A 25,395-nucleotide genomic window follows, 5' to 3' on the forward strand; every position below is an offset into this window, starting at 1 on the left:
TTTATTATGCTAGCAAGACTTTGAATGATGCTCAATTAAATTACACTACAACTGAAAAAGAACTTTTAGCTGTGGTCTTTGCATTGGACAAGTTTCGGTCTTATTTGGTTGGATCTCTTGTTATTGTTTTCACTGATCATGCAGCATTGAAATACTTGCTCACAAAACAAGATGCCAAGCCACGTTTGATTCGATGGATCCTCTTACTCCAAGAGTTTAACCTTGAAATTCGAGATAAAAAGGGAGTAGAGAATGTAGTGGCTAATCATTTGTCCCGTCTTTCAAGCTATGAGACCACAATTGATGAATCTCCAATAAATGAATTCTTTGCTGATGAAAATTTATTTTGTGCAGATACTGTTTCCTACATTGGCTCTCCATGGTATGCTGACATAGCAAATTACCTAGCCACAAGTCAGATTCCTTCTCATTGGTCTAAACTTGACAAACAAAAATTCTTGCGCAACGTGCGTACCTTTTTTTGGGATGACCCCTACCTATTTAAATACTGCCCTGACCAAATTATTAGGCGGTGCATCCCTGATCATGAAATTCCAAGTGTAATTAATTTTTGTCATGCATTAGCCTGTGGTGGGCATTTCTCTTCCAAGAAAACCACTACCAAGATCTTGCAGTGTGGTTTTTATTGGCCCACCATGTTCAAAGATGTCCATGCCTTCTATGTTGCATGTGACCGATGCCAACGACTAGGTAACCTCACTAGGCGTAACATGATGCCCCTAAACCCCATTTTTGTTTTGGAAATATTTGATTGTTGGGGGATTGATTTCATGGGACCTTTTCCAAGTTCATTTGGCTACCAATTCATCCTTGTAGCTGTTGATTATGTGTCTAAATGGGTGGAGGCCATTGTATCTCGAACCAATGACCATCGAGTTGTGGTCAAATTCTTGAAAGAAAATATTTTCTCTAGTTTTGGCATGCCCCGGGCTATGATTAGTGATGGGGGTAAGCATTTTTGTAACAAGCCTGTTGGGATTTTGATGAGAAAATATGGTGTAATTCACAAGGTCAGTACCCCCTATCATCCACAAACTAGTGGCCAAGCTGAGTTGGCAAATAGAGAGATCAAGAACATTCTAGAGAAAACAGTCAATCCAAACCGTAAAGATTGGTCCCTACGACTAGTTGATGCTTTGTGGGCATATCGCACTGCTTACAAGACCTCTTTAGGAATGTCTCCTTATAGGCTAGTTTATGGAAAGCCTTGTCATCTTCCTGTTGAGATTGAGCACCATGCATATTGGGCCATCAGGCAATTCAATGACAATGAAAATGAGGTTGGCAAAAATAGAAAGCTTCAATTGGATGAATTAGAGGAGCTGAGAAATGATGCATTTGAAAATGCAAAAATTTCAAAACATAAGATGAAAGCTTTGCATGATAAACATATTTTTAGAAAATCCTTTCATGTTGGTCAAAAGGTTCTCTTGTATAATTCACGATTACATCTCTTTCCTGGGAAGTTGAGGACAAAATGGATTGGTCCATTTGTGATTAAATCCATATCTGAGCATGGTGCATTTGAGGTAGAAAATCCTAAGAATGGAAATGTTTTCAAAGTAAATGGTCATCGATTGAAACCTTATCTTGAAAACTTTGTGGCTGAAGTTGAGACATTAGATCTTGAAGATCCAATACCATTGTAGTGTCAGAAGTAATGAGTTTTTATTTTTAGTTTTTCATTTTTATTTTTATTTTTATTTTATTTTTCTCTTTCTTCCATCTCTTATATTTTCTTGTTCATGCATTAGGGACAATGCATTATTTTAAGTTGGGGGGTTGTGAGGTTTTTTATTTTCAAAAAAAAAATCAATGTTTTCTTTTAGTTGTGATATGCAGGTAAAAAAAAAAATCAAGCAAGAAGTCAGCTCATGTCCAAATCAATCAGACATTCATCCTTGAGAACAAAAGGGGAGTAACAGTTTTCTAATCTTTATACTTTTTCAATGTTTTCTTTTAGTTGTGATATGCAGGTAAAAAAAAAATCAAGCAAGAAGTCAGCTCATGTCCAAATCAATCAGACATTCATCCTTGAGAACAAAAGGGGAGTAACAATTTTCTAATCTTTATACTTTTCTTCTCTTTTTTTTCACATTGAGGATAATGTAAAACTTAATTTTAGATATTTGATTATGTTGAATGCTTGAGATGACCATGCTTGTTAGAAAAAAAAAATCACATTCGTATGTGAACGAGTTTTGTTTAGGATCAACATTATATTTTTTGGATTCATTATTGTGTTGAACATTGCATGCTTTAATTTGGGATGAATAATATCTTATAAAGAAAGATATATCATACTTTTTTTTTTAAGATTATTGAAGTACATCTTTCCTTGTAAAAGTTGTGTGAGTTGTGTGATTATGCATGAAAGATGAGTGTGATGCTTTACTTGTGATTATCCCTTTTGATCTAGTCCTAAACAAGGTTTAAGTAAATAGAGTAATCAATATTACACAAATGTGTACAAGGTTCTATTTACTCCAATGTTTTGAGTTGCTCAGTAACTAGGGGTATTCATCACAAATGTTTATCTTTACGTCAAACGACAGCTTGAAATATGAGTATGCAAAGCACTTTAAGTTTGTGACTTTGTGAGTAACCGGGTGCATTCATCACAAATGTTTGTATTCGCGTCAAAAGGGAAGTGACCACTTAAAGAAAAAGAATAAATAATATCTTCAAAAAAAAAAGAAAAAAAAAAGAAAAAAGAAAAAAAAATATATAGATATTTCTCTAGTTTGCTCCTTGTTTGTAGTAGTAAGAAGGGAAGATTACAAGTTGAGTTTTCGCGTGAATCAATTATGTTGGTTGCATGATAAATACGATTGAATTTGGAATTTTGTATGGATGTTTGATTTAGAGAATGTGAGTATGCTTATTTTTCTTTATTTTTTATTGTGTACACTAAGTTAAAGATACCAATGTTTGCATGATAGGTCCTTTAAGTGTGATGAGTCAAGCCTAATTATATTATTATTATTCTTTTTATTTCAAAGGTTTTATGTTTTGTTTTGCTTGAGGACTAGCAAAATCTAAGTTGGGGGGTGTGATTGTGCATCAAAAGTATCATTAAGTCTCTTATTTTACATATGTATTTATTATTTTTATTTGGGTTTTTATAATAATTGATGTGCTTTTTAGTAATGAAGTTTCTTTTAATGTCTCGATAGGTTTTTGGAGCTTAAATGAATTATTTCAGAAAATTCAACGTCGAAATTCAGAACAAAGAATTGAAGAGAAATTTAGTTGAAGATTTAAGCAAATCTTGGTTCAAATAAGTGCTCCAAATTTGCCCCAAAAATCAATTCTAGTCCAATTCTAGAAAAGAATATCATATGATCTATTTCAAGCCCAAACATGCCTTATGTTGTGTGCAAACTTCAACCATCAAACACTCAAGCTTTCAGTGTCAATCTTAGCCCAAATAATAGGTACATTTGTATCCTTATTTGATGCTTAAATTCAGCCCCAAATCACCCTCCAAATCAGCCCAAACACAATCCATGATCCTACATGTCCACACAATAAATAACATTTGATTTATTTGGGTAATTCATTGATCCAAGAGGGCAAGCACATGGATGGAAAGCTGGAGGGGACATTGTGACATTATTTTGGGTCAAAAGAAGAAAGAGACAACTCATAAAAGAGGAAGAAAAACGTGCACCAAAGTGTTCTTCAAGCTGGCTTGGTTTGATTTTCCAGAACACCTTTCGGTTTTTTGTCCATACATTTTGACTCTGATGTCCAAATGAGCTGTTCTTTAATGATCTGGAAAGCTAACAGAATGGCCTATAAATATGTCTCTAATAGCCATCTCCAAAGGAGGCTTCTAAAAGGGTCGAATTGCTGTCCAAAGTTAGAGTCAGATTTGTGTCCGAATTTTTACTGCAATTGTGTTGTGTTCTTCTTTATAGATTTCGGTTCTTTAGATTGTAAAACTTATTATTTTAGTTTGATTTAAGTTATTTCATATTTATTAAAGTGTTATTACATATAATCATGGTTGGCTAATCTTCTTCTTGGATCCAAATCAAGGATGATGGTGGTTGAGGTGAGTTCTTTAAGATATGAATGAATCTTAATGTCTATCTTTTCATTTTCTTCATAAATGTTTATTATTGCAAAGAAATTTTAGAAATCATTTAGGTAATGTTATAATCTTGAATTTTTATGCACAAACCTTAGTTTTGGTATAGAGATTGCTTAATTCAATGTCTTACTTAATATGAAAGTACTTGTTTATTCTTAAGCAATAATCAATCTTCATCTTTTTAAACTTCATTGTAATATCTTCCGATCTAATATCACCATCGTTGATATTAGGTTGAGTTATCTTATATATGTTGAAGGAATCACCAATACATCACCATTAAAATTGATTTGGACCAAGACTTACTTTTTCTTGTCATTTAAAATCTATTTACACGTTTTCATCTTTGAAAACAAATCCATCAATCATTTTCAACCAAGTTATTGTTAATTTAATTTCTCTTGAGTTTTGTTTTGTTACCTAGCTTAATTTCCAGATCTAGCTCTCTGTGGGTATGACCTCGATCTTACCGAGTTAATTGCTACATCGCACACTCGTGCACTTGCGAGTTAAAACAAGCCGAACATAAAAAGCGGTCAAGCACTTGCCTTTTGTTGAAAGGGTATTTTTGTAATTTTATGCTTTCGATGCGCCATCGGCTAACCTAAGGCGTGTTTTGGGGACTCATGATATGTTTTTACAAGCCTATGTGAAATCCATAACTTTTGTTGAAATGAATATTTTGGTAAAATTACATTTTCGATGCTTTATCGGGGCAGCCTATGGCACCTTTTGGGGCATCACAATATGTTTTTGCATGCTCGTGTGAAACCTTAACTTTTTTTGAAAAGGTCATGTTGGTAATTTTACGCTTTCGACATTCTACTGGGCAACCTTAGGGCAACTTTTTGCATGCTTGCATGAGAAACATTAACTTTTATCAACTTAGGGGTTTTGGTAAATTTACCATTTTGACGCCCTACATGACACCTTAAGGCTCATTTTAGGGCTTCATTGTATGTGTTTTCATTCTCGAGCGAAACCCTTAACTTTTTTCTAAAGTGGGATTTCTATAATCTTGCATTTTTTACGCTCTACATGTAAACCTTAGGAATGTTTAAGGGCCTCACGATATTTTTTGCTTGCCCATGTGAAAGCCTTAAATTTATCAAAAATGATATTTTGATAATTTTGCTCTTTCAACGCTCTCTCAGCCAACTTAAGGCATGTTTTAGGGCCTCACCATATTAGTTTTGTTGGCTCAAGCAAAAACCTTAACTGTTTTTGAAAATAAGATTTTTGTAATTTTACGCTTTCAACGCCCTACCAAAGGAGTTATTTGGGGCATCATAAATTGATTTTTACATGTTGAGCAAAAACTCAACTTTTGTTGATAAAGGTATTTTGATAATTTTGCACTTTTAACGCTCTACCGGAGCAACCTATGGTGCCTTCTATAGTGTTGTGGTATGTTTTTGAATGGCTGGTCAAAAACTGCAACTTTTAGTGAAAAGGGTATTTTTGTAATTTTGCGCTTTCAAAGCTCTATTAGGTAGGGCACCTTGTAGGGTATCAATGATGTTTTTGCATGCCCAAGAAAAGACCTTAACTTTTTTTTAAATGAGGATTTTGGTAATTTTCCGCTTTCAGCGACCTACCAACCAACGTAGAGCATGTTTTGGGGGGGCCCGATATGTTTTTGCTTGGTTGTTTGAAAACCGTAACTTCTTTTTAAATGAGTATTTTGAGAATTTTGCGCTTTCGACACCTTAACAGGCCATCCAAGGCACATTTTAGGGTGTCACAATTTTTTTTGCACATTTGAGCGAAAGTCTTAACCTTTTTTTGTAATGGGGTTTTGGTAATTTTGAGCTTTCAACACCTTACTCGCAAACCTTAGGCACATTTTAGGGCCTCATGGTATATTTATTATGCTCAAGCGAAAACCATAATTTTTTTCAAAAATATTATTTTTGTAATTTTGTGCTTTCGATGTTCTATCGGGCAACCTAGGGCACCTTTTGGGGAATCACAATATGTTTTTGCTAGCCCATGCAAAAATCTTAACTTATGTCGTAAAGGGTATTTTGGTAATTTTGCATTTGCAATGTCTTAGCGACCAAATTATGGCACCTTTTGGGTCCTTACAATATGTTTTTGATGTGAACCTGTTTACTGAGTTTGCTTCTTGTCCTATCCTGATGGTCGGTGGAAGATGGCTATTGGGTCCATGGATCCCTTAATGCTTTGGTTTTTTGGTTAGCCTTACATGGTTCTGCATGGTTTTTTACGTGATCAATTTTAATGAAGTCTTGTTACTTTTTCGACTGGTAGTGTGCACTATTGGTTCTCTTGTTTTCTTGCTTGGTTTCTTGTTGTCCCTATTGAATATGGGTGGCTGCTTTCGGGTCCTTTATGCTCTTATTTTTTTTGTTTTAGGGTACGTGTTACCCTCCTATTTGTATATATTTTGTACTTGCTACTTTTGTGGCATAATTACTTTTGATCTGAATATATTCTTCTTACATTTGATAAAAAAAAAAGATTAAGATCTAACCACGAAAATCTGAAATAGGTCTAATACAAGTGTTACACAATGGAAACTTGTTCCATGGTATCAGTACTATTGGAATAAAGTCGAATGATGCCATGAAGCAAGTTAATCTTCTAAAAGTCAGATTTAGTTCGTTTAAGAATAAAAAAAATACAATAATCTCTCTTGCACGTTAAACTGAAAAGTTCATAAATATTATTGATCAAAAGTCCTGAGGTATAGGCTTACATGTGTTTAAATAGTTCCGAAAAATTAACCCTAATGGATCTACCTTTATGGGTTGAATTGACCCACTTACAAAACCTAACTTAAAACCTTTACTAGTAAGCCCAAACCCCGATCCAAATAAGCCTTAGATCCTAGTTGAAAACAAATTATTAATTAAGCCCAAACAAGCCTTAAACTGTAGCTAGCAAAATAAAAATAAAGCCCATAAAAATCCTAAGGTTTTATCTATCGTGACAAGATAACAAGATAAAAAAAACATTGCAGGTCTAATACAAGATGTATTTATAGCCTATAATGCTGCCCAATAATCCTATGAATCAAATGAGAAGTTGCCGCCTCCTTTGGTTTCCAAGTTACAATATGATTTTGATACCAGCCTAGTATTTATCCTTCTTTTGGAAACTGCATAAAACACATGAAAACATCATAAAACAAGGCTGGCCAAATTGATACAAAATCGGCATCCTTGTTGTCGAAACTGCATGGCCTAAATAAGGGTGGATTGGACCCTTTTTACACATGAATTTAATGTACTAATGCCTCATCTTGATGCTCTAAAGGATCCCCAAGTTCAGCCTTGGCCGAATGATGCGATCTAACCATCAAAGGATCCATTGGAGGTTCTAGTTGGTCCAGTTACTAGGCTTAGGGCTAAGAAGTTCAAAGAAGCTTTCAATGGACTTATTGATACATGGGCTATGGTGGACTTCAAGAGGATTTGTAATAATAAAGAGCAAGCATTAATTAATCTGATTCATCTTCAAGAGGGGCTTGTTGGTGGAACCAAAACCATTACACAAGGATTAGGAGAAGAAGACTAGATTCGGACAGTTTGACCTTTTGTTACTCTTTTGGTCATAACTAGATCTATAGATTGAATTTTGATATTATTTGGAAACTAGACTTCCATACCTTTCCAACAGTACATTGCACGCCTTCTAGATCATTAAGATGAGAGAGAACAATTTATTTTAAGTTGGGCTTTGCTGTTGCCAAACAGAATGCAGAAATAACGAAATTGTCTTATTTAATTAGTTGGGCTATCAAACTTTATTTATTTTGAGATGAGACATTTTGTTTGGGTTTTAGACTTGTTTATTTTAATTATTTTGGGCTAATTTTAGCTTGGATTGATTATTTTTTAAATTGGGTTTATGTGAGAGACCTATTAGGGAAACTAGGGTTTTGGCTTGAAGTTTAAATACTCTTCAGGAATAATTTCATATTAGACTTTGGATGATAATTTCAGCATTGGAACCAACTTTTTGGTTGTTTAATCTTGGTTCTTGATTGAACTTTTAACTCTTCAAAGAATTGACCATTCTTTGTTTTCAATTATACTTTCTTTGCTCGTTTCCAAGTGTAGGCGTTGTGATTGAGTTGGTTTATAGTCTTGTTGCCTTGGAGCAAGTCTTCCATTATGATAAGCTCATTCAAATCTCAACAAACTTGGATTAGATTAATCTTGGGGTCATGAATTCCATTAAATTCCGTTAGGGTTCTCATTATTGAAACTTGCACAACCAGCCCATTCGATGCTTCTTTTAATGGCTTCATTTTGGACCGTGTGATTGGCCCATTTCGAACATGTAATCAGTCGTTGGTGTTCGTAGGTTAATCCACATCATCTCCTCTCTCCTCAAAAGGATTCAACCTTGAATCAAAACCTGTTTCAAACAATGTACATCAACATTAAAGGTATCACTAACACCATATTCACCTAAAAGATCAACTTTATAAGCATTGTCATTGATCTTCTTTAAAACTTGGAATGGATCATCACCATGAGGCTGTAGCTTTGATTTCCTATGGTCAGAAAACCGTTGCTAACACATGTACACCTAAACCCAATCACCGGGTTAAAAAACATGTTATGCCCTTTATTTGTTTTAGAAAAGTTGGTCGAATGCACAATTCTGTTATAAGCAAACTCAATAAAAGGCAAATATTTTTCCCAACTTTTCAGATTCTTTTGAGTAATAACACATAAAAGTTGTGATAAAGTTCTATTCACTATCTCAGTTTGTCTTTATGTTTGAGATGGCAAGTTATTAAGAATAAGAGTTTAGTTCATGCAACATATCCAAAGTTTTTATGACGCTCTGTTAATAGATTTGTTAAACATCTCTATTCATGTTTGGCCAATAGAAATGTTTATGCAACACTTCCAAGTTTTTGCAACCACAAAATAGCCCGTTAAACCATATGGTTCATGAATAAACAATTCATGCAAAGAGCGAGTAGGAAATCACAATGGATTCTCTTTGAACAAGTAACCATCCATCAAATAAAACATTATATATTTTGGGAAAGTCATAATTGATTGTGCATCAAAAGTATCATTAAGTCTCTTATTTTACATATGTATTTATTATTTTTATTTGGGTTTTTTATAATAATTGATGTGCTTTTTAGTAATGAAGTTTCTTTTAATGTCTCGATAGGTTTTTGGAGCTTAAATGAATTATTTCAGAAAATTCAAGGTCGGAATTCAGAACAAAGAATTGAAGAGAAATTTAGTTGAAGATTGAAGCAAATCTTGGTTCAAATAAGTGCTCCAAATTTGCCCCAAAAATCAATTCTAGTCCAATTCTAGAAAAGAATATCATATGATCTATTTCAAGCCCAAACATGCCTTATGTTGTGTGCAAACTTCAACCATCAAACACTCAAGGTTTCAATGTCAATCTTAGCCCAAATAATAGGTACATTTGTATCCTTATTTGATGTTTAAATTCAGCCCCAAATCAGCCCCAAATCACCCTCCAAATCAGCCCAAACACAATCCATGATCCTACATGTCCACACAATAAATAACATTTGATTTATTTGGGTAATTCATTGATCCAAGAGGGCAAGCACATGGATGGAAAGCTGGAGGGGACATTGTGACATTATTTTGGGTCAAAAGAAGAAAGAGACAACTCATAAAAGAGGAAGAAAAACGTGCACCAAAGTGTTCTCCAAGTTGGCCTGGTTTGATTTTCCAGAACACCTTTCGGTGTTTTGTCCATAACTGTTTAATCCGATGTCCAAATGAGCTTTTCTTTAATGATCTGGAAAGATAACAGAATGGCCTATAAATATGTCTCTAATAGCCATCTCCAAAGGAGGCTTCTAAAAGGGTCAAATTGCTGTCCAAAGTTAGAGTCCGATTTGTGTCCGAATTTTTACTGAAATTGTGTTGTGTTCTTCTTTATAGATTTCGGTTCTTTAGCTTGTAAAACTCATTATTTCAGTTTGATTCAAGTCATTTTATGTTTATTAAAGTGTTATTATATATAATCATGGTTGGCTAATCTTCTTGGATCCAAATCAAGGATGATGGTGGTTGAGGTGAGTTCTTTAAGATATGAATGAATCTTAATGTCTATCTTTTCATTTTCTTCATAAATGTTTATTATTGCAAAGAAATTTTAGAAATCATTTAGGTAATGTTATAATCTTGAATTTTTATGCACAAACCTTAGTTTTAGTATAGAGATTGCTTGATTCAATGTCTTACTTAGTATGAAAATACTTGTTCATTCTTAAGCAATAATCAATCTTCATCTTTTTAAACTTCATTGTAATATCTTCCGATCTAATATCACCATCGTTGATATTAGGTTGAGTTATCTTATATATGTTGAAGGAATCACCAATACATCACCATTAAAATTGATTTGGACCAAGACTTACTTTTTCTTGTCATTTAAAATCTATTTACACGTTTTCATCTTTGAAAACAAATCCATCAATCATTTTCAACCAAGTTATTGTTAATTTAATTTCTCTTGAGTTTTGTTTTGTTACCTAGCTTAATTTCCAGATCTAGCTCTCTGTGGGTATGACCTCGATCTTACCGAGTTAATTGCTACATCGCACACTCGTGCACTTGCGAGTTAAAACAAGCCGAACATAAAAAGCGGTCAAGCAATAATCATTAGCATACAATGAGTTCACATATTCAAAGCATAGAAATTTAATACTCATAGTGTTTCGAAGAACATACCTGTGCAAAAGTGCATCAACTATTATGTTCTCTTTACCTTGCTTATACTTGATTACATAAGAAAAAATCCAATGAATTCAACCAATTTTGCATATCACCTATTCAACTTACCATGTCCTTTCAAATGTTTTAAGAACTCATGATCTGAATGGATTACAAACTCTTTTGGCCACAAGTAAAGTTGTCATGTCTCAGGTTTTCTTGATACGGTTCAGCCTTGTGATACGAACCAAGCAAGGTTAGATTCGGATTTTGGCATAAAAGTTTCTATCGTTCAGTTTTACGCTATTGAGCATAACTTCAAATCCAACCGTTGGATCGAGCTGAAACTTTACCAGAAAATTCTAGAGGTGTTTGTCAATGTTGGGGTACATTTTCAGGAGAATCCACGTCTATAAAGGACATGTAATATAGGTCCGAACAGGCTATATGAATTTTATTATTTACTTTCTTTTGACTTGTGGACTTCCTATTGGGCAAGGATCCTATTCCTACAAGGATGTGGAAGCTTGTTTTGGGAATTTCCTAGTTCCACAAAGATCTTTAATGAGCTGCAATATAATCTCCAAGTGTGGCAAGGATTTATTAATGTTTCAGAATCCTTTTCTTATAATGATTGCTTATTAATCCTAACTACGCAAAGAAAGAAGGGCTGGTGGTATTTAATGACAAGTTAGTTATTTTTACTATTTTCTTTCATGTTTGGGCTTAATCAATACTTTGTTTTCAGTTAGGATCCAAGGCTTGTTTAGATTAAGTTATGGGCTTTTCAGTTTAGGGCTTTAGGTCAATTTTGAGTGGACCTCATATAAGTCCACATAAGCAAATCACCTTAGAACAAATTTAACAAATTTTGTGTATTGGAGATGAGATTGCACCATATATTAAATTTGGACTTATTTTGATATCGGATTCTGGAGGTTTTAATTGGAGGTTTAATTCTGCTGCAAACTGATCATACAAGGAGTTTTGGTACCTAAACATAATATAACACCCTATCAAGTTTGAGTTGTTGTCTTCTTGTTATCAGAATACTATATATTAAATTCGAGGTCATTTGGATATCGGTTTCTTTAGGTTCCCAAATTGGGTTTTGTTTTGTCGTAGCATGTCTGTTTTTTGTTATCTTTCAAAACTTGTTTTATTTCTATTGATTTCATTCCTACCATTATACTATCATCATATTTTGATGTTTGGCTGTTGTTGGAGTCATTTTAATCACTTTTGCATTTGTTTATTTTTCGATAAGTTCTGGTCCAAACAAAAGTCAAATTCGTAATCTCGAGTCTAAATTAGTGTTCTTCTTGTTATAAACTCTATTCTTGTCTTCATCTTCTTCTTCCCCCCCCTATTTGTGTCATGTATTCACCAAGGGAGAGGGAATAGAGGAGGATTGTAGATCAATGAAGCGAAAAACTAAGCCATGGTTTGGGGGTTTTAGAATGAGAAGTTGATAAGTGTAGAACATTATTCTATGATCTTCAAGCTTCATGGGAAAAAGAGGTACAACGCCAAAATAATGAAAGACGAAGGTGAGCCACTGTGGTTATCATTCAAAAGTATGTATGATGCGAACCTCGTGATCACGTAGTCACGCAAAGACACTAATGCCTGGAAAGCCAAGTAAATCCTGTAGGAGTGTGACACAAAGATAACTTGTACCGAGGCACCAGTACTATTGGAAACGGAGACCCCTACCCAATGAATATTGATTCGCGAACGAGAAGTATAAGGATGATGCCATGAAGACAGTTGTTCTTCGATAAGTTATTTTCAGTTCTTTAGAGAACCAAGGAAGGGAGATTATCCCACCAACACATAATAAGTGCAGCAAAGAAGTTTATTGATCTGAAAATTTTGTAACCTTACATGTTTGGTTATGCCTTTATTTATACTGACTCTAGACTTAAAGAAACCCTAATGGACCCCCCTTAGGTGGACTTACATAAAGCCCACTTACAATTGACCCAAATAAGTAATAATAACCTAAAAACTAAGAAGAAAATAATAAAAATAATAAAAACCAAAAAATTACTGATGCGAACCTCATGATCACGTGGTCATGCAACCCACTCGCAAAGACACCAATTCCCGGAAAGCAAGTAAATCAGGTTTGATAGGAGTGTGATACAAAGATAACTTGTACCTAGGCACCAGCACTATTGAAAACGGAGACCCCCACCCAACGAATATTGATTCGCGAACGAGAAGTATAAGGATGACGCCACGAAGAGAGTTGTTCTTCGATAAGTCGTTTTCAGTTCTTTAGAGAACCAAGGAAGGGAGATTATCCTACCAACACACAATAAGTGCAGCAAAGAAGTTTATTGATCTGAAAATTGCATAACCTTACATGTTTGGTTATGCCTTTATTTATACTGACTCTAGACTTAAGAAAACCCTAATGGACCCCCCCTTAGGTGGACTTATATGAAGCCCACTTACAATTGACCCAAATAAGTAATAATAACCTAAAAACTAAGAAGAAAATAATAAAAACAATAAAATTCCGAAAATTATCATGCTAAATATGCTAGAATCAGATTTGTCACCCTTAAGAAGTCCCAAATAAACTAGGACAAATCTGATTTGGAAAATTTGTGTTGCTGCCCCCCCTTGATGTCCTTGATTAGCTTGGATTTCCTTGTTTAACTTTGACAAATAAGAAAACAAATTTCCTCCTTTGTTGCTGATTTAATTATTTTCCTTCCTCTGTTAGGGAAAGCATTAAATAGTCCTCCCCTCTTTAGAAATAAGATATGGCCAACTTCCTTACTTAATTAGGAGAACAAATTGCTGACTTTTTATCCTTGTAGCATTAGGAAAAAAAACAAGCCTAACAAGGCTGGTATTGGGCCTGATATATCAACCCCTTGTTCCACATGAATTGGCCTCTTCTTCGACCTGAACTAGATGAATTAAAGGTTGTCCTTCATGCTCTTTAAATGTCCTAAGCCCCTCTAGGTCCATCTTGCTCTGTAAGTTCTGAACAAGCTCATTCAATGCTTCTTTAAGCTTTTTTTGCCCTAGCTCTTGTGATTGGCCCAATTGGCACCTCCAATGGGTCGTCGGCATGATTACGCTTGGTGTTGGACTGATCCGCATCAATGTATGCAAATGGTTAGTATGTTGTGCTTATTTGAAATTCTTGTCAGTCACAACTTGTATACAGTGTTGTTGGAGAAAGGTGTTAGAAATAAGGGAATTCTGAAGGCTTAAACAAGAGGCTACAGAAGTCGTTACTAATCCAATCCAAGATTTGATACGGTTCAGCCTTGTGATACGAACCAAGTAAGGTCAGATTCGGATTTTGGCATAGAAGTTTCTATCATTCAGTTTTACGCTATTGAGCATAACTTCAAATCCAACCGTTGGATCGAGTTGAAACTTTACTAGAAGATTCCAGAGGTGTTTGTGTATGTTAGGTTACATTTCAAGAGAATCCACTTTTGGAAAGGACTTGCAATATAGGTTTGAACAATCTATACGGATTTTGTTATTTACTTCCTATTTGGCAAGGATCCTTTTTTTACAATGATGTGGGAGCTTGTTTTAGGAATTTTCTAGTTCTACAAGGATCTCCAAGTGTGGCAAGGATTCATTAATATTTCAAAATCCTTTTCTTATAAGGATTCCTTATTCATCCTAACTACACAAGGAAAGAAGGGCTGGTGGTATTTAATGACAAGTTAGTTATTTTTATTATTTTCTTTCAAGTTTGGGCTTAATTAATACTTTGTTTTCAGTTAGGATCCAAGGCTTGTTTGGATTAAGTTATGGGCTTTTCAGTTTAGGGTTTTGGGTTAGTTTTGAGTGGACCTCATATAAGTCCACATAAGGGGTCCATTAGGGTTAATCTCATGTAAGGCAAAATTTTGGCAACTTTGATGATTATTACTTCTGAATTTTTCAGTTTTAATGTGTGAGAGTGATTCTTGCAGTCTTCAGTTCTTGAACGAATTGAATCTGACTTATCGAAGATTAACTAACTTCGTGGCGTCATTCTACTCAATCCAATAGTATTAGTGTCTTGGGGCAGGTTTCCATTGTATCAGACCAATTTCAGCTTTACGGGATCAAATCTCAATCTTGATTATGGGTTGCGTGACCACGTGATCACGAGGTTCGCATCAGTTGGTATCAGAGCTAGGCTTCGAAACAAGGTCATATCTTTATGTTATTTTTGGTTTTTTTAGTGTTCTTTTAAGTTTTTCAGTGTTTGCATCCATCTTCTTGTTCTTCATGTTTGCGTCATCTAAGCAAAAAAAAAAGGTTATATTTCATCTTGTTACTGTCTCTAATCATATTAGTATATTAAAAAGAAAAAAAGAAAGAAAGAGAGAGAGCGGGGGATTAGTTGAAATTTGAAGGATCATTCAATTTTTGCCACATAAACACAACTCTTGGTGAAACATAAGCAAACCACCTAGGAATCAATTGAAACTTCATATTCTATTTATTAGGGGTGAGATCGCATAATATGTAAAGTTTGGGCTTATTTTGAAATCGTTTGCTTGAGGTCTTAATTTGAGGTTCAACTTTGCCGTAGAAACACTATTCATAGTGAACCATAAGCAAATCACCTCAGAATCAATTGAAAATCCATATTATGTCTATTGAGGGGGAGATCACAACATGTATAAACCTTGGTCTTATTTTGACATCATTTGCATGAGGTTTTAATTGGAGGTTCAATTTTGCCGCAAACTGATCATACACGGGGTTTGGATACCTAGACATAATAGAACGACCTATAAACTGAGATTTATTGTTTTCTTGGTATCCTAAAACTAAATATTAAATCTAAGGTCATTTGGATTGCGTTTCTTTAGGTTCTAGAATCAGGTTTTGTCTTACTATAACGGGTTTGTTTTGCGTTGTCTTTCAAAACTTGTTTTGTTTCTGTTGATTTTGTTCCTTCCAGTATTTTATCATCATATTTGGGACATTTGGCTGTTGTTTGAGTCATTCTCATCAATTTTATATTTGTTTGTTTTCGATCAGTTCTTGTTTTTTCCTCAAAAATTCATCTTCTCCTTGATTTTGCAGAATATAAAAAGATTAAAAAAATTAAAAAAATTGTTATTTCATTATGTTACTGTCCAAATTATACCAGTAGCATAAAAAAATAGAGAAAAGAAAAAAAGTCATTCAAAAAAGATGTTTATTGGTTTTTGCTGCAGAAAACTAAACAACGAAAAATTAAACCAAATCAAATCTGAATTTGTGTATGGGTTGCGTGATGACGTGATTACAACAAGAACAAAAGGATATAACCTGATTAATAGAGTCAGGCTCTGATACCAAATGATGCGAACCTCGTGATCACGTAAAACTGGATAGTTGCACATTTTACATCAAAATCTGAATTTGATCTTTCCTGAATCGTATCATCTTTGGAGTTCTTTTTTTGCTAACAATCGTCGCTAACAACTTTGGATGAAAGTAGCAGCCGTTCTATTTCGTATATCATCATTGTAGTGTTTTTTCTGAAGCTTGCTGCGCATTAACTGCTGCCGTTAACATATCAAGTTCTTGCTTCATCTCCTCTAGAATACAGGGTAAGCTCTTGGATTCTTTTTTTAGAACACCAATCTCTTTATTTCTCTCCCTTTGATACCACCTTTCCTTTTGAATCCTGTTTTTTTTTTTTTTTTTGCCATAACATCTCATCTAAATACATGAAATCCCTTTGGTTTCTAGGCTGCCAAAAACCTTCCCAATGGCCTATGGTCTCATCCTAACACCACCATCACCAATATCATCAACTAAGAGTAGTGTTTTTATGGTAGAATTGAACCTCAAATTAAAACCTCAAACAAATAATATCAAACTAAGCCCAAATTTTACATACATTGCTATCTCCACCCTTAATAGACTGAATATGAAGATTAAATTGATTCTAAGGTGGTTTCCTTATGGTTTCACTAAGAGTTGTGTTTCTGCGGTAAAATTGAATATCCTTCAAATTTCAACTAATCTTTCTCTCTTAGATATGATTACAGACATTAACAAGATAAAACATAATTATTATTTTTTGCTTAGATGACGCGGACACAAAGAACAAGAAGATGAACGACGCAAACACTAAAAAAATGAAAATAATAGAAGGATATGACCTTGTTTTGGAGTCTAGCTTTGATACCAATTAATGCGAACCTCTTGATCACATAGTAACGCAACCCACAATCAAGATTGAGTTTTGATCCCGGAAATCCAAAAAATATCTGATAGGAGTGTGACACAATGGTAATCTGCCCCAAGGCACCAACACTATTGGAATGAAGTAAAATGATGCCACGAAGCTAGTTAATCTTCAATAAGTCAGATTCAGTTCATTCAAGAACTAAAGAATGCAAGAATCACTAACACGTTAAAACTGAAAAATTCAGAAGTAATATTCATCAATGGCGGCCAAAATTTTGGTTACATGAGTTTAAATAGATCTTGAAATATTAACCCTAATGGACCCCTTATTTGAGTTCCTTTCAAAAATGACCCAAAAATACTAAATTAAAAAGCCCATAACCTGATCCAAACAAGCCTTTGATCCTAACTGAAAACAAAGTATTAATTAAGCTCAAACAAGCTTTAAGTTGTAGCTAACAAAATAAAATAAAGCCTCTAATATTAAATCCATGTTCTGCCATGAGAAGAAGAGAAGAAAAAAAATACTAGAGAACTGATTCAAGGCTTATTTATAGCCTTCCACCCATTAATCCTAGACACAAAAGGAAAAGGTGGACCCATGTTGTTTTTAAGTTGTAGTAGGATTCTTTTGTTTGCTTTGATGTCCTCACCTCATGGCCCAAATACGGTTGTATTGGGCTCCTCTTGCATATGGATATGATGTACTAAGGCCTCCTCTTGATACTCCAATAAACCTTTTAATTCTGACTTGGTTGAAAGCTTCACCAATGCATTCAATACCTTTGTCTTGGACCGAGTCATTGGACTATTTGGAACATGTAATAGGTCCTTGCTGGTGTTTCTGGACTGGTCCACATCATCCCCTCTCTGATACGATCCAGGCAAGGTCAAATTTGAATTTTGATGTAAAATGTGCAACTATCTAGTTTTATAGCAACAATCATAATTCTCAATCTGAATATTGGATCAGATTGAAATTTTATGTGGAGTCTCCTGACTTGTTTTCCTACCTTGGGTTAAAATTTCAGGTTAATCGGAATTTGGGAAGGCATCACAATATTAGTCAACATAGGTTGTACGAATTTTATTATTTACTTTTTTTTGACATGTAGACTTTCTATTTAGCTAGGATTCTTTTTCTACAAGAATGCGGCAGTTTGTTTTAGGAATCTCTTAGCTTTACAAGGATATTTAATGAGCTGCAACATAGTTTCCAAGAGTGGCAAGGATTCATAAATGTTTCAGAATTCTTTTCTTACAAGGATTCCTTATTCAACCTAGCTACAACAAGGAAAGAAGACTTCAGAATTAAATCTACCTTCAGATCAAATTTCCTAGTCTATTTGGGACTTTTTAAGGGTGTCAAATCTGATACTGATGTAATGATACGATCCAGGTAAGGTAAAATTCGGAATTGATGTAAAATATATAACTATCCAGTTTTATGGCAACAATCATAATTCTCAATCTGATCGTTGGATTGGACTGAAAGTTTACGTGGAGTCTGCTGACATGTTTTCCTACCTTGGGATCTTTAATGGGCTATAATATAGTTTTCAAGTTTGGCAAGGATATGACCTTTTTTGCTACACTTTGTGTGTGTGTGTATGTGTGTGTGTGTGTTAGTGAGATAATCTCCCTTCCATGGTTCTCTAAAAAACAAAAAACGACTTATCGAAGAATAACTAGCTTTGTGGCGTCATCCTTATACCTCTCATTCGTGAATCAATATTTGTTGGGTGGGGGTTTTCCGTTTTCAATAGTGCTGGTGCCTAGGTAGAAGTTATCTTTATGTCATACATGATTTGCTTGGCTTTCCGAGAATTGGTGTCTTTGTGTGACCACGTGATCATGAGGTTCACATCATTTGGTATGAGAGCTAGGCTCCGAAACAAGGTCATATCCTTCTATTATCTTCGTTTTCTAAGTGTTCCTTTAAGTTTTTTAGTGTTTGCGTTCTTCTTGTTCTCTGTGTTTGCGTCATCTAAGCAAAAAAAAAACCGGTTATATTTCATCTTGTTACTGTCTCTAATCATATCAGTATATTAAAAAAAGAAAAAGAGAGAGAGGGACTAGTTGAAATTTGAAGGATTCAATTTTTGCCGGAGAAACACAACTCTTTGTGAACCATAAGGAAACCACATCATAATTAATTAAAACTTCATATTCAGTCTATTGGGGTGAGATCGCATCATATGTCAAATTTGGGCTCATTCTGATATTGTTTGCCTGAGGTTATATTTCGAAGTTCAATTTAGCCGTAGAAACACAACTTTTAATGAACTATAAGCAAATCATCTTAGAATCAATTGCAACTTTATATATTGTCTATTGGTGGTGATATTGCAACAAATGTATTTTGTTGGGCTTATTTTGATATAGTTTGCTTGAGGTTCTACTCTTAGTGAACCATAAGCAAACCACCTTATAATCAATTAAAACTTTATATTTGGTCTATTGGGGGTGAGATCACATTATATGTCAAATTTGGGCTTATTCTGATATCGTTTGCCTGAGGTTTTAATTCGAGGTTCAATTCTGTCGTAGACACACTACTCTTAGTGAACCATAAGCAAATCACCTTAGAAAAAATTTAACATATTTTGTGTATTGGAGATGAGACTGCACTATACATTAAATTTGGGCTTATTTTGGTATCGGATTTTGGAGGTTTTAATTGGAGGTTTAATTCTGCCGCAAAGTGATCATACAAGGGGTTTTGGTACCTAGACATAAAATAACGCCCTATAAAGTTTGAGTTGTTGTTTTCTTGTTATTAGAATACTATATAATCTTCAAGTGTGGCAAAGATTCATTAATGTTTCAGAATCCTTTTCTTATAAGGATTCCTTATTAATCCTAGCTACACTAGGAAAGAAGGGCTGGTGGTATTTAATGACAAGTTAGTTATTTTTATTATTTTCTTTCATGTTTGGGCTTAATTAATACTTTGTTTTCAGTTAGGATCCAAGGCTTGTTTGGATTAAGTTATGGGCTTTTCATTTTAGGGTTTTGGGTCAGTTTTGAGTGGACCTCATATAAGTCCACATAAGGGGTCCATTAGGGTTAATTTTTCAACAACTATTTAAACTCATATAAGCCAAAATTTTGGTAGCTTTGATGATTATTACTTCTGAATTTTTCAGTTTTAACGTGTAAGAGTGATTCTTGTATTCTTCAGTTCTTGAACAAACTGAATCTAACTTATCGAAGATTAACTAGCTTTGTGGCGTCATTCTACTTAATCCAATAGTGTTGGTGCCTTGGGGCAGGTTTCCATTGTATCACACTCGTATCAGACCTATTTCAGCTTTCCAGGATCAGATCTCAATCTTGATTGTGGGTTGCGTGACCACGTGATCACAAGGTTGGCATCAGCTTGTGTGATTATAATAGTGTGGAAAAATTAAAGAAACAACCTAATTTTTATACAAAAAGAGCTCAAATCAGATCTACGTTTTTCACTAATAAGCTGATGATCTTACTTGTGTATAAGGAGGCTTATTCTAACACTAACGATCTTGATTTTGCTATTCCTAGTATGGATGTTTCTTTGATGCAAGAGTTTGATGATGTATTCCTTGAAGACTTCCCCTAGTGGATTACCACCATTAAGGGGAATTGAACATCAAATTGATCTTGTGCCCGGAGTTTCAATTCCTAACTGTCCAGCCTATAGAAGCAACCTCAAGGAGACGAAGGAGCTTCAAAGGCAAGTAGATGAGTTGATGATAAAGGGTATGAGTCCTTGTGTTGTGTCAGTGCTACTTATGCTTTAAAAGGATGGAACTCGAAGGATGTGTGTTAACTGTTGTGCCGTCAACAACATAACAGTAAAGTATCAACATCCTATTCCTAGGCTTGATGACATGCTAGATGAGTTACATGGATCATGTATTTTATCTAAAATTGACGGTAAAGTACCATCAAATTAGGATGAAAGAGGGTGATGAGTGGAAAACTGCGTTTAAGACTAAGCATGATTTGTATGAATGGTTAGTCATGTCGTTTCCATTTAAGACTTACAAATGCGCCTAGCACATTTATGTGATTAATGAATCATGTATTGTGTGTGTTTATAGGTAAGTTTGTTGTTGTGTATTTTGATGACATTTTGATCTATAGCAAGAACTTAGATGAGTATGTTGATCATTTGCGTAATGTACTTAGTGTGTTGCGTAGTGAGCAATTATATGCTAATATTAAAAAGTGTACTTTTTGCAAGGAGAAAATTGTGTTTCTTGGCTATGTCGTAACTGCACAGGGTATCGAGATGGACGAGGAGAAAGTTAAGGCCATCCGGGATTCGCTTACACCAAAATCGATAAGTGAGGTAAGGAGTTTTCATGGACTTGCTAGTTTTTATAGAAGGGTTGTGAAGGATTTTAGTATTATTGCTGCACCTTTAAGTGAAATTGTGAAAAAGTCTATTGGATTCAAATGGAATGATGAACAAGATAAGACTTTTAATTTGTTGAAAGATAAACTTTGTTCGACGCCTGTTTTAGCTTTGCCAGACTTTAGGAGAGCTTTTGAAGTTGAGTGTGATGCATCAGGTATTGGTATAAGAGCTGTGTTAATGCAGGATAGGAGGCCCATTGCATATTTCAACGAAAAACTTAATAGGGCAGCCTTGAATTACCCTACATATGACAAGGAGCTCTATGCCTTGGTAAAAACTTTAGAGACGTGGCAGCATTACCTGTGGCCCAAGGAGTTTGTGATACATTCTGATCATGAATCATTGAAGCACTTGAAAGGGTAAGGTAAGTTGAGTAGGGGACATGCCAAATGAGTTGAATATCTCTTAATAGGCTACCTCATTTGCTTGTTAAACCCATTCCACCTCTTCCTCCACTAGACACAAATGTCCAATATGGCCTAAGTGTAGCTTGAAGCTCTTGGCAATACACTAGTCCCAAACTAAACTTTTTAGTTACCGTTAAAGGTGCTAAAGTTTTTGAAGTGAAAGATGGCATCGAGTGAAAATATCTCCTCCTCAGGATGTGTTTGAAGAAGGTTGTGAACTCTGGCAATCCACTCTAGTTGGTCATTTTATAGGTTAGAAACTACCATTTTCAATAATTAACTCTATTGCAAACAAAATTTTGGGCTCATTTGGGTTATCGGAAGTTTTATTATTAGATAATGGCTTTTTCCTCTTTAATTTTGTCTCGGTTGATCATATGTTGTTTTAGATCGAGCTCCATGGCTTATGGAAAATAAAAATTTGGTGCTAAAACGTTGGCAACCAAACATATAATTTTCTAAAGATGATTTGGCTAGAGTTTCGGTTTGGGTTAAGCTATATAATGTTTCTTTGGAGTATTGGACTATTAAGGGGTTAAGTTGTGTAGCTAGTGCTTTTAGGGTTCCTTTTTATTTTGACCTTAATACCCTATCACATAAAAGGCTGAATTATGCAAGAGTTTGTGTTGAGATAAATGCCTTGGAGATGCTGGTTAAGGACAATGACTTACACTGTCCAAATAGAACTCTCATAAACATTTCAACTAATTATAAATGGCTTCCTTCTAAATGTAGTAGTTACAACAACATCTTTGGACACACCACAACAATATGCCCTAAAATAAAATTGATAAACTTTCAATGGTGGAAGAGATTAAGAAGAAAATGGTGATGTTAGAACTATCTCTTTAGATAACAAGTAAAATTTGTTTCAATGGCAGAAAGTTGATAAAATGAATAAAGGCTCTAAGAATGGTGAGAATGGTCAGTCTACATCTGGTGTGTGTAAATCTTATTGTTATGAATAGCCCTCGAGGAGGCAAACTGAAGGATCAAGGGAGTACTTGAGTTGTTTTGGCTATAAGTACCGTTGAAACTACCGTATGTGAGACCACTAATAAAAAATCTATCCAGATTCCTTTGACTACAAATAAGTTAAATGGGAGTAAGGATGAGATGATGAAGTTAGGGAAAGTGATACTAATGAGGATTTGATACGATCCAGGATTGTACTAATCAAGAGTCCATGTTTTCATTTTTGGTGAGTCCCCCTCATCAATCTCCTTTAAATTCAGCTGTTAGAACTATCTCTTTAGATAACAAGTAAAATTTGTTTCAATGGCAGAAAGTTGATAAAATGAATAAAGGCTCTAAGAATGGTGAGAATGGTCAGTCTACATCTGGTGTGTGTAAATCTTATTGTTATGAATAGCCCTCGAGGAGGCAAACTGAAGGATCAAGGGAGTACTTGAGTTGTTTTGGCTATAAGTACCGTTGAAACTACCGTATGTGAGACCACTAATAAAAAATCTATTCAGATTCCTTTGACTACAAATAAGTTAAATGGGAGTAAGGATGAGATGATGAAGTTAGGGAAAGTGATACTAATGAGGATTTGATACGATCCAGGATTGTACTAATCAAGAGTCCATGTTTTCATTTTTGGTGAGTCCCCCTCATCAATCTCCTTTAAATTCAGCTGTTAGAACTATCTCTTTAGATAACAAGTAAAATTTGTTTCAATGGCAGAAAGTTGATAAAATGAATAAAGGCTCTAAGAATGGTGAGAATGGTCAGTCTACATCTGGTGTGTGTAAATCTTATTGTTATGAATAGCCCTCGAGGAGGCAAACTGAAGGATCAAGGGAGTACTTGAGTTGTTTTGGCTATAAGTACCGTTGAAACTACCGTATGTGAGACCACTAATAAAAAATCTATCCAGATTCCTTTGACTACAAATAAGTTAAATGGGAGTAAGGATGAGATGATGAAGTTAGGGAAAGTGATACTAATGAGGATTTGATACGATCCAGGATTGTACTAATCAAGAGTCCATGTTTTCATTTTTGGTGAGTCCCCCTCATCAATCTCCTTTAAATTCAGCTGTTAGAACTATCTCTTTAGATAACAAGTAAAATTTGTTTCAATGGCAGAAAGTTGATAAAATGAATAAAGGCTCTAAGAATGGTGAGAATGGTCAGTCTACATCTGGTGTGTGTAAATCTTATTGTTATGAATAGCCCTCGAGGAGGCAAACTGAAGGATCAAGGGAGTACTTGAGTTGTTTTGGCTATAAGTACCGTTGAAACTACCGTATGTGAGACCACTAATAAAAAATCTATCCAGATTCCTTTGACTACAAATAAGTTAAATGGGAGTAAGGATGAGATGATGAAGTTAGGGAAAGTGATACTAATGAGGATTTGATACGATCCAGGATTGTACTAATCAAGAGTCCATGTTTTCATTTTTGGTGAGTCCCCCTCATCAATCTCCTTTAAATTCAGCTGTTAGAACTATCTCTTTAGATAACAAGTAAAATTTGTTTCAATGGCAGAAAGTTGATAAAATGAATAAAGGCTCTAAGAATGGTGAGAATGGTCAGTCTACATCTGGTGTGTGTAAATCTTATTGTTATGAATAGCCCTCGAGGAGGCAAACTGAAGGATCAAGGGAGTACTTGTGTTGTTTTGGCTATAAGTACCGTTGAAACTACCGTATGTGAGACCACTAATGAAAAATCTATCCAGATTCCTTTGACTACAAATAAGTTAAATGGGAGTAAGGATGAGATGATGAAGTTAGGGATGGTGATACTAATGATGATTTGATACAATCCAGGATTGTACTAATCAAGAGTCCATGTTTTCATTTTTGGTGAGCCCCCCTCATCAATCTCCTTTAAATTCGGCTAGCAAGGAAAATGTTAATCAGCTAGCAAGTAACGTTAAGGACTTTTTTTAGAGAAAGAAAAAGAATTCAGTAGGTTTTTCCAAAAATAAAAAGAGATCTGGTTCCTTGCGAGGGGGCAAGTCGAGGTAATCATTGTGTTGCTATTTGTTTTCCTCTCTTTATTTTCTATGTATATCGGTTGTTGGAATGTTAGAGATTTGAATGATCCCTTAAAGCATTCAAAATTAAATCATCTTGTCTAGAAGGAAAGAATGGCTCTCTTTGGTTTTATTCAGACTCAAGTTAGAGAAAGAAAAAAAAGTGTTTCTAGTCTTTTTTTTTATTTCTTGTAAAATTATGATTACTAATGTCATGGGTGGATTTGGGTATGTTGGGATGCTGATGTGGTTAAGATGGATATGGTGGGTTGTTTGGGTTAGATTATTCATGTTTATGTTATTGTGTTGGATACCAAGACTTACTTCAATGCCTCAATCGTATATGAAGATAATAGTCCATCTAAAAGAGAGGCTTTATAGACTGATATTGTAAGTCGTACTGATAGTTGGGAGTCCACTCCTTGGATTTTTATAGGTAACTTTAATGTTATTCATTCTATAGATGAGAAGAGAGATGGTACTATATTGTGGTCGGCGTGGTAGAATAACCTTAAAATTATCTCACTCAATCGTGTTTAAAGGAGGAAAGTTTCTTGGACTAATCGGCAATATGATAATCCTATTTTGAAGAAATTAGATTGAGGGCTTG

Source organism: Populus nigra, chromosome 9, assembly GCF_951802175.1.
Source record: "Populus nigra chromosome 9, ddPopNigr1.1, whole genome shotgun sequence".
In the NCBI taxonomy this organism is placed as follows: Eukaryota; Viridiplantae; Streptophyta; class Magnoliopsida; order Malpighiales; family Salicaceae; genus Populus; species Populus nigra.